The following is a 17955-nucleotide window of genomic DNA, read 5'->3' on the forward strand; positions in this document are numbered from 1 at the left end:
CATCCAAACAAAAATATTTGAAATCAGCAAAAATAAACATGAAAATCGGATTCCAGAACTATCTTCGAAGACACAGCTTCATGGATTGTTACGTCTTTACATGCTAGATGTGATGTCGCTTTCTTTTGAAAAGCATCTTGTATGAATTTCAACTTAAAGCGTGTAAGATAAGTAGTCATAGACTACCCCATGCTGCATGTGTCGCTTCCTTCAAAGAAAACATTAATATTACTGCCAGAAACATTAAACGTATTTCGTTACACTGGAAGCCTTCTAAAGTGTATGACATTTGAGCCTTGTCCCATATCTTGTAATACATTTCTACTTCTTGTTTTCACCATTTTCCATAAAATTTATCAAAATTAGAATTCCACAATGCCCATTTATCATAGTTATATACTCAAATTCTTTAATGTGTAGTATCATAGAAATTTTATGACCATATATTCATAAAGTATAACACATCTTACATATGGTGACTAAATGAAAGTGTGCTCTTAAAACACATAGCTTGGCATAAAATAATGTTCCCTTGTTCATGAAATTATAAAAATTATAATAAGTACATGTGAACTAATGTTTTAACTAATAGTGGTCCTGTAACGTCCCAAAATTCAAGACTAAAAATTTCTTTTTAATAAAACATTACTTAAAGTAAAATCATCAATCCAGAACATAATCAGAGTATTAATTTCTAAAACACATGTTCGTTATCAGAGTAAAACATTCCTAGGCTGTCTAGTCTATGGTGTGTGCCATGCGATCACCCCGAGCTCTTCCCTCCGCTACCGGAAGTACTTGAAACCAAAACTGAAAACCGTAAGCACGAAGCTTAGTGAGTTCCCCACCCTACCACATACCATGCATAACCACATACTACACATACTGCACATACTGGGCCACACCCGATATCCTGGGCCTCGCCCCTATGCCACGGGCCTCGCCCGCTACAACGGCCCCACCGCTGCAGGCCTGCCTGGCTTCGAGCCCCGCTCGGATACATATCTATTTCACTTAAGCCTCGCCTGTCACAGGGCCTCGCCCGCTAACATATAATAGCACATAAACATATCACAACACATAAGCTAAACATGTACTAACAGATCCTGTCCTAAGGCCTCGCCTATCCTGGGCCTCGCCCTTGTCCTGCTACTGATGAGTCATGGAACCCCGTCCATGCTCCTACTGAATGTGAGCTACGGGCCCAACCCACAATCACCCTTTCCCTAACTTGGGCCTCGCCCCCGATTTGTTGCTAATGAGATGTGGAACACCATCCACACTCTGCTAATAGTGAGTTACGGGACCTCGCCCACACTCACCTCCCTACCAGGCACATACAAGTATCACACAGACAACAAGTATAAACTATCACATGATCCATTCTTTGGGCACCCGCCCGCTATCATTGGATCTCGTCCTGAATATCATACTAGCATACTGTGCCTAGGGCTAACCCCCGGGTCTTCTACTCATAACTACATGGGTCGACATTGTGGCCGTAGACCCATTCACACAAAGTTGCAAACTTTACGTGTAGAGAAGGAGATCTAGGCTAAATTCACCATAAACTAGGGTTTAAGGCAAAGAGGCTCCATAATAAACTCAAGGGCAGATACTTTATGCTTCACAAGGCCAAAATATGCTTAGATCCAAAGTAACAACTTCAGATCTGGCTTCTAACTCAAATGGATAACTAATCATGGCTAAAAAGCCCCAAAACTCACAACCATAATAGATCTAAAGGAAGGAAATGACTTAATACCTTCAATAACTCAGAAAGTTTCCCCAAACTTCAGATCTAAGGCCAATCCTTGAAGCTTCAATGATTCCCCTCCTTCTTCTTCCTTCAAATCACCCAAAAATGGATTGGAAGCTTGAATGAACAACAATGGGGCTTAGGGTTCGATGTTATGGGTGAGAGGGGCAGTAAAGGAACCCTAGGGAAGAGAATGAGACGTTTAAATAGGCTCCAAGTCCCGGATTTAGGGTTTTCCTCGTTCAGACCAGACTCGCTAAGTCTCCTTGGCCGACTCGCCGAGTCGGTCACTTACTCCTTGAACCGGATCCCGCTCGGACTCGCTGAGTTCTTCCTTGGACTCGTCGATTCGCCCCTTAAACTTAGGGTTTTCTTTCCTTTCTTGGCCTTCTTGACTTTGGGTGCTACAGGTCCTAAGACAATTGTTCACAAAAGGGGGTTAAAAACCAATCTACACAACCATAGGAAATCATTAAAATTTATTACAACATTACAATGCAAAAATAACTAAATCAAGCTTTCCATAATTTATCTTCCAAAAGTAAGTCATTCTACAATCCTAAAATTCCATTCTAGTGACCCATGTCACTTTTTATCTGTCTTCGGTACCCATAGTATATATCATTTGAAAAATGGATAAGACTTTCTTCTCATGAGATGCATATGTTTAAGACACAAATCATATTAGTAAAACATTTAACAAATTTTAACTTTAAAAATTTAATCAACTTTCAACATACTTACTATATATAAAATTATGCAACATACTTTATGCAACCATACTTTATACAAACATAGTTTCTATAAATATACTTTCATGTAAATATGAAATGTGTGGACTTAAACAATTGACACTAGGTAATCTTTTTCCAAATCGTAGGAACATTCTCTTCTCGAAAATCAGATGGACCTTTATCTTATACGTGAAATCTTATCCCTACGTAGATGGACCTTATAGTACCCCTTTACTGGACTTTATCTAATCAAATCCAATGGCAATATATGCAAAGTCATCACAAGCATTCTTTCCAAATGCAATCATACTACATATTCACCATGTTATGTTTTGAATAGTTCATACAGTATAATCATTAAAAGTTATTACAACACTACAATTCAAAAATAACTAAATCAAGCTTTCCATAATCTATCTTCCAAAAGTAATGTTGGATTAGTGTCTAAGGCTGTAACTATATTTGGTAAGTACTTGACCCGGTTGTGCATGGTCCTTTTGGGTTGCCTTCACCATAGCAACTTGACAGGATGATTTGTTAAGAGAGAAGAGATATTATTGTTAATATATTATGAGAATAATATATTAAAGGAATAATAATGTTATTTGATTAATATAAGTCATATATTAATTGAGAATTAATTTGGTGACTTAAAGAGGTTAATTGAATAAAGGGGCATAAACTGTCAAATGTGTGATAGTTGTGTTTTGAGCTATGTATCCTTATGGATATAAGGGTGGACGGATTTTAGGGTTTGGAGACCATAAAATCGTCCAAGTCTAGTATCTAGGAGGATCTTGGATTGCTTAGGGCCTAAGTTATTCAATTATGGTTAAAGGTGAAACCCTAATAGCTCATAGTATAAATAGATCCCTTGGGTGAGGGAAATCGGTACTCATACAAGGCAAGGAACCCTAGAGCCGATTTCTCACCCTCCTTTCTCTCTCTCTCTCTCAAGATCATTCTCTTGCTAGTTGGTGTTTGTAAGCCATTAGAGGAGTGACAATTGTGACTCTAAGCTCCAAAAAGAAGAAGTATCAAGCAAGTAATCCAAGGTATTGTTCTAGATCCAAATTCATATGATTAGATTCAATTGTTTACACTAGATCTAGTATTGTAAGTCTTGGATACAATGCATGTTCAATTAGAGAAACCTAGATCCAACCAATTAGGGTTTGCATGTGCACATAGGAAAGTTCTTATGGCTCAAACCCTTCAAGTAAGTCATTCTACAATCCTAAAATTCCATTCTAGTGACCCGTATCACTTTTTATCTGTCTTCGGTACCCATAGTATATATCATTTGAAAAATGGATAAGACTTTCTTCTCATGAGATTGGATACTACTGCTGAGGGGATTCCTCAGCAATAATTGTCCTTAAGGCAACCATGTGGGGGATGGAGTACACTTGGTGAGCACACAGTTCAAATAAACACACAGTTCAAATAAACACCTACAGGTTGCGAGTCTGCTAGCGTTCCACTGGATTGTCTAGAATAGTCCGTGGTTGTCATCTATACTATGATAGATGACCGGATCATCAATAACATCTATAACGAGGCCTCTCATCATTTTATTTTGTCACACAACAACTATTACATCTACCCATGTTTTACCCAACACATTTTGTAGATATAAAATACATATACAGTTTAAATCATTTAAAACATGTATAAAATCGTTCATCCAACATAGATAGCAAGTATTCAAATAATATGCACCCACAACACGTAATTTATATAAAATACTTCATATCTATGTGTAAGCTGAAAGTAACTATGCACTCACATGATAAGGTGGTGACTCGGTACTCAGACAACGTTTCGTTTACTTTAAAATAATTTCCTTCGACGAAACCTACTATTATTACCACTAGATTTTAGTCTAATATTTACCGTGACTAATTATTAGTCTTATTATTATTATTATTATTATTATTATTATTATTATTATTATTATTATATAAACGTTTAAAGAATACTTTCCAACCAATATGTACAGACAGGGGCCATACATAAAACACCGGAGGGCAGGACCAATTTGGCATATAACACTTCTAAAATCCAACAACCCTATGCGACCCTTTAAACCAGATTCCCCGTACCGCGAGTAGTTAAAAAGATATTATAACGACACTTATATAAGTCATAATAATAGCCCAAATATTTATTATAAGTTCATAACAACAATACTAATTTTAAATATAAGCTATATAAAAATAGGGTAAACATAACTTACTTACAAGGGGTTTTAGTTAGGAGTCGGGCTCTGCAGGGGCAGAACTTCGTCGCCGAATCTTTCTAAGAAGATTCGTGCAGCGCTTCAACACTCACCTTACTATACTAAAACTACAGAAAGAGAAGTCGAATCACGAGGGACCGAAATGCTCGGGGGATAAGAAGAGAAAGACTCTTGAATCAAGAGAATGGTGCAAGAAATATGAGAGCTAGAGGCTCTTATTTTTAGTAATTGAATTTACAAAAACTACCCTCCATAATTACTTAATGACCTTATAGTTATCTAAGCGACTAAACACCCCTTCATAATACTATTTTAAATAGATTTAACGATTTTGTACTAAACTAATGTCGAAAGTACTCAACAATAGTCTTATAATGACCGCATCGTCGATACCTTTCTAATGATATATACATTTGTGTATATATATATATATATATATATATATATATATATATATATATATATATATATAATTTATATTTTATTTTAATACGTAAATATGCTATTATAATTTATAACTCATTCATACGAACTCCGTTTTTGACGTTCTTTATAACTACACGTAGGCAGGACCGTACCCTACAACTTTCGTTTAGACTCCGTCGGCTAATTTTGACTTTATTTTTAAAGTTATATTTTAAAAGGTCGGGACAGGAAAAGTCCGTTAAAAATTCATAACTTCTTCATTCAACGTCCATTTTCGTCTGTCTTTTTACCGTTGCGCTACTATTAACAAGATCTTCGATTCTCGTTTAGGTTGCGTCGGCCAAAAATCGACCGATCTAAAATTCGAATTTCGGGTTGTGCACTGCTATGCCAAATCTTATAAAAATCATAACTTCCTCATACGAAGTCAGATTTTGACGTTCTTTTTATGCACACTCTCGGTTTAACGTATACTATGACTTTCATTTAGATCGCTAAGTCAAGAAAGTACTTTATCATAAACTCACTTTTTACGTCACGAAGTGGCGTGCTGGTTTAGCCGTAAAACTTTGACAGGTCATAACTTCTTCGTTATAACTTGGATTATAGCGTTCTTTATATGTATAAAATCCTTGTGACATATATTATTACTTAGTTAAGATAATTTATTCTAAATAATTTTTTGTCGAAAAGTCGTTTTCGACACTTATTGGCTCTAAATTGACTAGCCCGGATCTGCGGGAGTTACACTTACTATATATAAAATTATGCAACCATACTTTATACAAACATAGTTTCTATAAATATACTTTCATGTAAATATGAAATGTGTGGACTTAAACACTTGACACTAGGTAATCTTTTTCCAAATCGTAGGAACATTCTCCTATCGAAAATCAGATGGACCTTTATCTTATCCGTGAAAGAGGGACCTTTATCTTATCCCTAAGTAGATGGACCTTATAGTACCCCTTTACTGGACTGTATGTAATCAAATCCAATGACAATATATGCAAAATCATCACAAGCATTCTTTCCAAATGCAATCATACTACATATTCACCATGTTATGTTTTGAATAATTCATACGGTATAATCATTAAAAGTTATTACAACACTACAATTCAAAAATAACTAAATCAAGCTTTCCATAATCTATCTTCCCAAAGTAAGTCATTCGACAATCCTAAAATTCCATTCTAGTGACCCATATCACTTTTTATCTATCTTCGGTACCCATAGTATATATCATTTGAAAAATGGATAAGACTTTCTTCTCATGAGATGCATATGTTTAAGACACAAATCATATTAGTAAAACATTTAACAAATTTCAACTTTAAAAATTTAATCAACTTTCAACATACTTACTATATATAAAATTATGCAACATACTTTATGCAACCATACTTTATACAAACATAGTTTCTATAAATATACTTTCATGTAAATATGCAATGTGTGGACTTAAACACTTGACACTAGGTAATCTTTTTCCAAATCGTAAGAACATTCTCTTATCGAAAATCAGATGGACCTTTATCTTATCCATGAAAGAGGGACCTTTATCTTATCCCTAAGTAGACGGACCTTATAGTACCCCTTTACTGGACTTTATGTAATCAAATCCAATATATGCAAAATCACCACAAGCATTCTTTCCAAATGCAATCATACTACATATTCACCGTGTTATGTTTTGAATAATTCATACAGTATAATGTAAAATCACTTATAAATATACCATTTAATAAAGAACTATACTTCATATAGACAAGATTTCACAACAATACATTTGTAATGAACCATAACTGCTTTAATATACGACTATATATTAGTTCACTTGAACAAATTCCCAAAAATAGAAACACTGCATATCTTGTTAGACTTCTAAGAAAAACAATGTATTCTAGTTCTTATGCAATAGAAGACATACATGCATAGTCTAATGCCCTGGAAGTATGTATAGTGATAGTCTGCTTATATAGAGAGACTGGTAGAAAATTCAACTACTTGCTCAAAAAGAAAGAAAGACAGAAGAAAACATTAACCTAAATGAAAATGAATAACAAACTAACATAAGAACTCCCATAAAATTCAAACTTTGATCGGCATGTATTCTAAAACAGGAGGAAACAAAGTGTAAGGATAAAAAGTTGAACCCAAAAAAGTGAAATATGTAAGTGCTAAAATACAGACATGAAAACAAGTTAGATTTCTAATTTAGAGTAACGATTTATTTACACTTGCGACAAATTTAGGGTTAATACAAGTGGACCAATTGAGACAAAATAGTGTATCACTATGTGTGGCTAATGAAATTAATCTTAAAGATGACAAAAGTATTGTATATCATCCCAATAGCAAAAACATAATCAACAAAAACTTCAACCATATTACTGATCTCGACTCATTCACCCATGGAAGAGTAAGGTCTACACTGATCCAATTACAAATGGTACTAAGCTTATCCAGAAACAGAAAGTTAGATAAAACAAGTGATATTGCAAAATTGAACAGAAAATTGAATTCAAGGAGAAGAGGAAACCTTGCTGGGCTTAGAAAACCTAGTTTGAAAAACACCGAGAGACCAAAGTCAGTAGCTTTCAATAGCGAGTCTTCATTGGTACTCAAGAACAAAAAGTTCTCAGGTTTTAAGTCTCAATGGAACACTCCCATCGTATGACAATCATGCACCACCGTCACCATTTGCTGGCAGAGGCCAACTTCCGCATGCTCTGAATAATGTCCCATAGCTATAATCCGATCAAATAGCACCCCGCCGGCGCACAACTCCATGATTAGTTTAACAGAGTTCCGATCCTAGTAATTTGGAAGATAGATGGTGATGGGGAAGAACGGTCTTCTTTTATTAGAAGTCGACGGTGGTGGGAGACACTCGGAAGGGTCGAAGAAGTAGCAGATGGCGGAAGGTGAATGGAGGTTTGAGAATCGAGAGAGAAGAAAGAAAGAAAGAAAGGGGGGTTTTCAGCAGGGATGAGCTAGGGTTTTCAGCCGGTGGAAACAAAGCGGGCTTTTTAATTTTTAGATTTCATTTCCCCCTCAGAAGAAACACGCGTTTCATTAAAATTTATAACGCGACATGGTTAGACGACACACATTTTATTTAAGGTGCCCTCCGTGTTTTATTTATTTATTTATTTATTAGACACTAATTTTAGGGCACGCAAAAATGCGTGTCCTCTATGCTTCATATTTTGGAAAACTGACATCAATTTTTAGGGTACGCACAAATGCGTGTCCTCTATCAGCGCGTGTCATTAATTGCACGTCGTAAAAGGCTGTTTTTCTAGTAGTGGGGTCAGTGTTTTGTTCGGCTGCTAGAGCGAGGCAGAGTCTACAGCAGGGCTGTAGTGGGTTTGTGGCCTATGTGATGGACACACGAGTGGCCGCGGAGAGGCCGAGTTCGGTTGGTGATGTACCAATAGTGCGAGAGTTCCTGGACATTTTTTCCGAGGAGTTGTCGGGTGTGCCTCCCGAGAGGCAAGTGGAGTTTCGTACCGATTTAGTTCTAGGAGCGGTGCCTGTTGCCAAGGCACCTTATTGCCTTGCGCCACCAGAGATGCAGGAGGTATTCTCGCTGCTTTAGGAGCTGCTGGGGAAGGGGTTTATTCGACCAAGTAGCTCGTCGTGGGGAGCGCCGATCCTTTTTGTAAAGAAAAAGAATGGTTCACACCGGATGTGCATTGATTACCGGGAGTTGAACAAGTTGACGGTCAAGAACCCGTTACCCCTTACCGAGGATCGATGATCTGTTCGATCAGTTGTAGGGAGCGTCTTGGTTCTCTAAGATTGATTTGAGGTCTGGATATCATCAGATGAGAGTGTGGGATGAGGATATCCAGAAGACGGCGTTCAGGACTCGTTATGGGCATTACGAGTTCGTGGTGATGCCTTTTGGACTCACCAATGCACCGACAGCGTTCATGGATCTCATGAACAGGGTGTGCAGGCTGATGTTGGATCGTTCGGCGATCGTGTTCATCGATGATATATTGGTGTATTCGAGATCCAGAGAGCAGAATGAGGAGCATTTGAGGGAGATCCTCGGAGTTCTGAGATCGGAGAGGCTTTACGCCAAATTCTCCAAGTGCGATTTCTGGTTACGAGAGGTCCAGTTCTTAGGGAATCTCGTTAACCAGAATGGGATATTGGTCGATCCGGCCAAGATTAAGGCTGTGATGAGTTGGGAGGTGCCGAGATCCCCCACCGAGATCAGGAGTTTTCTGGGGTTCGCCGGCTATTATCGAAGATTTATTAAGGATTTCTCAAAGATTGTCGTTCCTCTCACCAGGTTGACTCGGAAGGGCGTGGCTTTTAGTTGGGATCCTAAGTAGCAGGCCTCATTCGAGACACTTCGCCAGAGATTATGCGAAGCCCCGGTGTTAGCCCTTACGGAGGGGATGGAGGATTTTGTGGTGTATTGTGACGCATCGATATCGGGGTTGGGTGCGGTGCTGATGCAGAGAGGGCATGTGATAGCATACACATCGAGGCAGCTAAAGCCTCATGAGACGAGGTATCCCACCAAAGATCTGGAGTTGGAGGTAGTGGTGTTCACCCTCAAGATTTGGCGTTACTATTTGTATGGGGTTCGGTGTACCATATACACGGACCACAAGAGCTTGAAGTATTTGATGGATCAGCCCAACCTGGATATGCGCCAGAGGAGATGATTGGATCTAGTAAAGGATTATGATTGTGAGATCCTATACCACCCGGGCAAGGCTATCGTTATAGTCGATGCCCTGAGCCGTAGGGCGGAGAGTGCCCCGATACGAGGCGTTTGTATGAGGATGACGGTGATGACTCCGGTGTTGGACACCATCCGGGAGACCCAGGCAAAGGCCGTGAGGCCGGAGAACTGTAAGAGAGAGCGGGTGATTGAGCAGGTATTTGAGTTCGTTACCGATAGCCGAGGGCTTTTGACCTTTCAGGGTCGGATTTGGGTGCCGTTTTCGGGCGGGGCACGTACTATTCTGATGGAGGAGGCGCATAGGTCGAGGTTCACGATCCATCCCGGGGCCACTAAAATGTATTTGGACCTGAAGAGAGACTATTGGTGGCCCTGTATGAAGAGGGATGTTGCGTGGTTCGTTGAGAGATGCTTGACTTGTCGAAGGGTCAAGCCTGAGCACTAGCGTCCGCATGGCAAGTTGCAGCCACTTGAGGTTCCCCAGTGGAAGTGGGAACATATTTCTATGGAATTTATCACCAAATTGCCAAGGACCGCGAGGGGTGTTGATGCAATTTGGGTGATCGTCGATCGGATGACGAAGAGAGCTCACTTCCTTGCTATCAATGAGAGCTCTTCTGTAGAGAGACTGGCAGAGTTGTATGTGAGGTAGGTGGTATCGCGGCATGAAGTACCGATCTCGATTGTGTTAGATTAAGATGTACGTTTCACTTCCAGGTTTTGGAAGAAGTTCCATGAGGAGTTGGGCACGAGGCTGCATTTCAGTACCGCTTACCACCCACAGACTGAGGACAGAGTGAACGGACGATTCAGAATCTTGAGGACATGCTTCGAGCATGTGTGTTGGACTTCGGAGGAAGTTGGGACACGTATTTGCCGTTGGCTGAGTTTTCCTATAACAACAACCACCATTCGAGTATTGGTATGCCTCCCTTTGAGTTGTTGTATGGGAGGAGGTGTCGGACTCCCGTCTGTTGGGGAGAGGTAGGGCAGCGAGTGATGGGCAGTACTGAGATAGTGCTTCAGACGACAGAGTAGATACAACAGGTCAGACAGAGGTTGTTGATGGCTCAGAGTCGCCAGAAGACTTATGCGGATAGGCGACAATTGAGCTCGCGTTCCAGGTAGGAGACTTCGTACTCCTGGAGGTATCTCCTTGGAAAGGAGTGATCCGATTCCAGAAGAAGGGCAAGTTGGGACCCCGGTTCATTGGTCCTTTTAGGGTGAGCGCTAGGGTGGGCTGGGTAGCATACCGTTTGGAGCTACTTGCGGAGTTGAGCCAGATACATGATACCTTCCACGTGTCTCAGTTGAGGAAGTTTATTGCCGACAAGACGACAGTTGTAATGCTAGAGGACATTCAGGTGGATGCGAGTCTGAATTATGTTGAGAGGCCGATCGCGATTGTGGATCGAAAGATCAAGGTTCTGAGGAACAAGGAGGTGCCCCTGGTTCATGTTTAGTGGCAACATCGGAGAGGGTTCGAGCTGACTTGGGAGCCGGAGTCAGAGATGCGGGAGCAGCATCCGAGGTTGTTTTCGGCATGAGACTTTGAGGGCGAAGTCTGGTTCTAGTGGGGGAGAATTGTAACATCCCAAAATTCAGGTATATCTATTTAACCCTTCTTCCTTTCCATGTTGTCAAGTTTAGTTCCTAAAGGAAAATCTATGGCCATTGAGTACGCTGGGTGTACTGAGGAGTACGTTGCGCATACTCATGCGCTTAGTTTGGACGCGGACTCACCCAAGTACGCTAGGTGTACCCAGGGTTACGTTGGGCGTAGCGGGCCCAGATGCAAACCCTAATTGTGGCTTGTGAGCTACAAAAAGAATGATATGGTCTTGTCCCTAGCCACCATTCCTCAGAGAGAAACCCTAGGAGAGCATTATTATCATTCTAAAGATAGTGCGTGAGTGTTCTTGAGCTAGAAAGTGCCTTTGTGTGATAGTGAAGAAGAATAGGAGGTTCTTGTGGAGGCTAGAAGTTGGAGTACAAGCTTGGATCTGAGTTCTACAGAGGGAGGAGCTTCTCTTGGAGGTAAAAAGCTCAAAGCTTTCCTTGTCATTTTTGATTTTGTGCTTCATGGACCAATTTTTAGGGTTTTTGGTCCCAAGGTGGAGACTTTATGAGCAAATGGTCTCCATAAGCTTAGATCTGCCATATTTCAGAGTAATATGAGTTGTAGGGTCATAAAAATCCAGTCTTGGACGTAAATATTAAGTCATGCATGAGTTTAGGGCTTAATGGGGAAAGAGGTTATATGTTTGAAGTGAATGGTGACCTTTACAGCCATGCAAAGGCTTAAAGGTTTCAACTTTATGGAACAAGTGACCTTAGAAAAGTCAGATCTGGAGTTTGGGTTTATGTCTTAACCGTTTAAGACCAAAAATCCATAAGACCATGAAACTGAGACTTACGCTGGGCATAAATCTCAGTATGCACAATGTAAGGGTTTGAGGCCCCGATTCTGGATCACCGGAGTACGCCCCGCATACTAGCGCTTGTACGCGCCGCGTACTACCCGCTGTTGACTTTCGTTGACTTTTAGGGTTTTAGTCAACATTTGGACTTTTGGGTCAGGGGGGGGGGGGGGGGGTAAAATGGACTTTTACCCTTTGTGGGATTGTAGAAAAGGGTTTAATATAGCCTTTGAGAGCCATTATTTATTTGAGGATATTGTTTATGTGATTAGGCGGGGGCTAGATCAGTATATTCGTGTGCGAGATTATCCGAGTTACCCGAGGTGAGTCTTCTCACTATACATTACCTAGAGTGGTATCTATGTGTAGACTGGAGGGTCTTGTGTGCTATGTGTATGTATGAGATTATGTGCATTGTGATATATCTATGCTATGTGTTGTATAGACCAGACCGGAGGGTCCAACGATATAGACCGGACCGAAGGGTCCAACGATACAGACCAGACCGAAACCGAGCTACGGGACTAGAGGGTCCCACTGAGACACATCGACCGGAGGGTCCCACTGAGACACATCGACCGGAGGGTCGTACTGTAGCCTCGCGTGGCGTATGTGTTGTATTGGGAAACTCACTAAGCATTTATGCTTACCGTGTTATGTGATATGTATTTTAGGTACCAGCGAGGATCGCGGGAAGGCGCCGACATGAGTCGTACACACTGAGGGATTTTATGTATTGAGATCTTGGGATTTGTTTTATTCGGATAATATGTGAACATTGAATTTGGGATTTCTTTATGAATGAATTATGTGTTTAAAATGAAAAATTGTTTTGAAAATTTACGTTGTTACAAGATGATTCTTAGATTCTTTCCTGATTTATATACGTAAATCATGAGAGATTTGTTGTTAGGTAAAGGTAGTCGAACAAAATTTTTGTAACATAAAATCTCTTCTCGCTGAAGTGATAACCACAAATGTGGAAAGAAGGGCCATTATGTGAGGGATTGTTGTTAGTCGGCCCCAGTACCAAGTGTCAGGATTTGGTACCACTAGGATTTGTTGTTCTTTTCGACCTGCTTCTGGATGCCACAAATGTGGAAAGGAGGGCCGCTATGCGAGGGATTGTTGCTAGCCGACCCCAGTACCAAGTATTAGGATTTGGTAGCACTATGATGAGGTTGGACATATGAAGGTCAACCGTCCTTTGATCGCCGCCAAGCCGGCACATGCCCTAGTGCAAGCCACTATGAGGATCACCAATGGGCACCAGGGGAGGGTGGAGCCCCCGAGGGCTCGGGGATGTGCTTTCCAGCTCACTGGTGAGGAGGCCAGAGCAGTGTCAGACGTCGTGAAATGTATGTTTCCATTTATTGTTCTGTCAATTATATTTTATGGTATGCTTATGTTTATGCTTCTGATAGGTATTTTCTTAGTGAACTCTTTTCCTGCTCTTGTGTTATTTTAATCGGCCGTGAGTCGGTCTATTCTGTCTCGGTCTTTTAGTAGGGATTTTGGTATGCCGCTTAGTGAGTTGGGGTGTCCATTGTGGGTTTCTATCGCCAACGAACATGGGGTTTCCGCATCTATAGTGTATCAGGGTTGTGTATTGGAGATCTTCAGGGTGCCTTATCCGACTGATCTTATCCCTATCCCCATGCGGGATGTATGCGTGATAATGGGTATGGACTGGTTGAGCAGGCTTGGTTCCATGATCGATTGCAAGGGCTAGTGAGTGGTAGTTTGATCCCCAAGTGTGGGAGAACTGTTTTTCTATGTAGAGGGCACCAGAGTTGGTTCATGGTTTTGTTCAGCATCTAGGGCTCGACGGTTTATTCAACATGGGTGTGCGGGTTATTTGTCTTATGTGGTTGATACTCGGGTTAAGGAGTAGACTTCAGTTTTAGAGGTATCAGTTGTCAAGGATTTTGCGGATGTTTTACGAAAAGAGTTACCCGGTGTGCCTCCCGAGAGGCAGGTTGAGTTCAAGATTGATCTAGTTACACGGTGTGCCTCTCGAGAGGCAGGTTGAGTTCGAGAGCTTATGGGAGTTTTTAGGTAGGTACGACTTTATGCCAATTTCTCAAAGTGTGAAATTTGGTTACGAGAGGTCCAGTTCCTAGGGCACCTCGTTAACCAAGATGGGATATTGGTCGATTCAGCCAAGATTGAGGTTGAGATGCAGTGGGAGGTTCCGAAATCTCCCTCAGAGATCAGGAGTTTATTAGGTTTAGCAAGATACTATTGGAGATTTATTCACGATTTCTCCAATATTGCGGTACCCCTTCCTCGTATGTCGAGGAAGGGAGTGGATTTCCAATGGGGCCCATAGCAAAAGTAGGCGTTTGAGACTCTTCAACGGAGGTTATCAGAGGCCCCGATATTGACCCTCCCGAAAGGAGTCAAGGATTTTGTGGTGTTCTGTTATGTATCCATCACTAGTTTGGGGGCCGTCCTTCTGCAGAAAGGACGAGTGATAGCTTATGCTCCACGTCAACTAAAGCCGCATGATACATGATATCCCAGGCATAATCTGGAGTTAGGGGATGTGGTTTAACCTCAAGATTTTGAGACATTATCTTTATGGGGTCCATTGTACAGTCTACATGGGTCACAAGAGTTTGAGATATCTTATGGATCAGCCAAACCTGACCATGAGGCAGCACAGGTGGGTGGACGCAGTGAAGCTATGACTGCGAGATTCTTTACCATCCGGGTAAAGTGAATGTAGTAGCGGATGCATTGAGCCGCAAGTCGGACGGGTCTTTATTTTGGGAGATGTGTATGAGGATATCCGTTGATTCTTCACTTTTGGATTTGATCTGGTAGGCTCAGGCAGGGGGAGTTCGAAAGGAGAACTGGAAATAAGAGAGGATAAGGGGCGATATTGACAGGTTTGCCACCGATAGTCGTGGATTGTTGACCCAATGCTGTCAGGTTTGGGTTCTAGTTTTTGGTGGTATATGATAGATAGTGCAAGATGAGGCTCCTAAGTATCGCTTTTCTATACACCCGGGAGCCACCAAGATGTATCAGGATTTGAGATTGAACTAATGGTGGTTATGTATGAAGAAGGAGATAGCTTGGTATGTCCAGAGGTGATTGACCTACAGGATGGTTGCAACCATTGGAGGTTCCCATGTGGAAGTGGGAATAAATCACCATAGATTTATCACCAAGTTGCTAAAGATAGCCAAGGGTTTTGATGCTATTTGGGTCATTGTGGATCGATTGACCAAGAGTACCCACTTTTTGACCATCCGGTAGAGCTCTTCGGCCAAAAAGTAGGCCGATGTGTATATACGAGAATTGTTGCGCGTAATGGGGTTCCGGTCTCCATTGCTTCAGACCGAGATTTTCGGTTCACTTCCTAGTTCTGGCAAAAGTTCCACGAGGAACTAGGCACAAGGTTACATTTAAGCACTGCTTATCATTCGCAGACCGACGATCAGAGTGAGTGGAGGATTCAGACCCTCGAGGATATGTTGCGAGACTGTTTCATTGATTCTGATGGGAGTTGGGATTCCTACATAACTCTTGCGGATTTCTCTTACAACAACAATTATCACTCCAACATTGGTGCCCCACCCTTTGAGCTCTTGTATGGTCGGAGATGTCGTACCGCGGTATATTTGGTAGAAGCTGGCCATAGGGTCATAGGAAGGGCCGAAGTATTCCTTCAGACTAAGGAGCTTATTTAGCAGATCAGGAAGACACTACAGACCGCTCAGAGTCGGTAGAAGAGCTATGCCGACCGTCACCAATCAGAGTTGGAGTTTCAGGTCGGCAATATGGTGCTCCTGAAGGTCTCGCCCTGGAAGGTTGTCGTACGCTTCAGAAAGAGGGGGAAATTGGGTCCCCGGTATATTGGACCTTTCTGTGCAATCGCCATCGTAGGTAGGGTGGCTTATTGGTTGGAATTGCCTGCGATCTCGGTCAGATCCACAACACTTTCCATGTCTCTCAGTTGCGGAAGTGTGTGTTGGACAGTAAGATAGTAACTCTTTATACGATATTCAGGTCAATGAGCGCCTGAATTATATTGAGAGATCGGTGGCTATTTTGGAAAGAAAGATGAAGGTCCTGCAAAACAAGGAGATAACCTTTGGTAAAGGTTCAATGGCAGCATCAGAGAGTCTTCAAGTGGACCTAGGAGCAGGAGGCTGAGATGAGGGAGCATTATCCTGAGTTATTCGCTGCAGCAGAGCTCACGGATGAATCTAAGTCAAGTGGAGGAGCATTGTAACATCCTGTTTCGAGGTACTTTCATTATTAACCCTGATGTGCCTTAGTACGTTGGACATACACCTCGTATGCACGATGTATGTGGATATTATGCAACCCTAATTTTTAGGGTTTTGGCTCATATATAAGCATCATTAAGGCCTCATATCTTATTCTTACCTAACCTCCTTCTGTGACATCGATCCCCAAGCAACCCTAGGAGCAATAGAGAAATTTTGGAGCCTTTAAGAGAGTTTTGAGGTGGTTTTGAAGAATGAAGAAGGTGGTGAGAAGATCTTGGAGTTAAGAGCATTTTGGATCTGGGATTTCTACCTTGTTTGCAAACCTCTAGAAGCTATAAAGCTTACAACTTTACTTCTCCATCTTGTAGATATAGGTTTTTGCTCTTTTAAGTCACTTTTTGGTCCCAAAATGGTGAATCTTGATCATGGCATGTTCTTGACCCATTAAGTCGTTCTTTCAGACCTTTGGAAGGGTCTTGTGTAACACCCATAAAAATCAAGCCAATTTTAAACTTTTAAAATGCATTTACAAATCATGTTTTCAAATGTATTATATCAGAGTATCCTAGAAACATAATCATTAAAACGAGGAGCGGTACGATCACGCCTTCACCTTGCCACGATCCCCTGATGTACCTGAAACAATAAACTGAAACTGTAAGCCCGAAAGCTTAGTGAGTTCCCCTAAAACACCGCTACACATACAATCCACGTGACCATGTCAGCAATATCATAACATAACAAATAGAACAACATGCATTGGGTCCACAACTTTACAGACTGGATTACCCCTGGGCCCACAGTGTGAGTCTGGATTGCCTTCTGGGCCCACATATCACATCTGTATTGCCATCGAGCCCAAAATACGAGTCTCCCTTAGCTCGTAACTGGAATACTCCCGGGTTTGTTGGTTACCGCACAGAGCAATATCACCTTAACCCATCCCTCATAACATATCAACATATAACATAACCACTGAGCATGCAGATAATCATATAACAACACAGGTAGTCCTACAGGTCTACCTAACTGACATAACCACTAGCATGCAACACTAACTTCATACTCAACATACTAACACTGCTAGGATAACATATCCAATGGGCCGGCCTTGGTGCCTTAGACCCCTTAGTATAGTTAGGTAACTCACCTCGCAAAAGTCGGCTCAGTAGATAAACTCCAACTCTTGGATCGCTGCCACAAACTCCACCACCTATTATCATAATAGAACCATACTCGTAAGTTCCCAACCTTCCAAGGTACCCCATAAGTCAACTAGTCAACCCCTGGTCAAATTCAAAGTCAACAATCAAGGTTAACAATCCATGTTGACCCTAACTCGTCGATTATCCTCAGTTACTCGCTGATTTCCTTGAGATACTCGTCCACTCGCCGAGTCACCAGAGTGAC

Source organism: Lactuca sativa, chromosome 7, assembly GCF_002870075.4.
Source record: "Lactuca sativa cultivar Salinas chromosome 7, Lsat_Salinas_v11, whole genome shotgun sequence".
Lineage (NCBI taxonomy): Eukaryota > Viridiplantae > Streptophyta > Magnoliopsida > Asterales > Asteraceae > Lactuca > Lactuca sativa.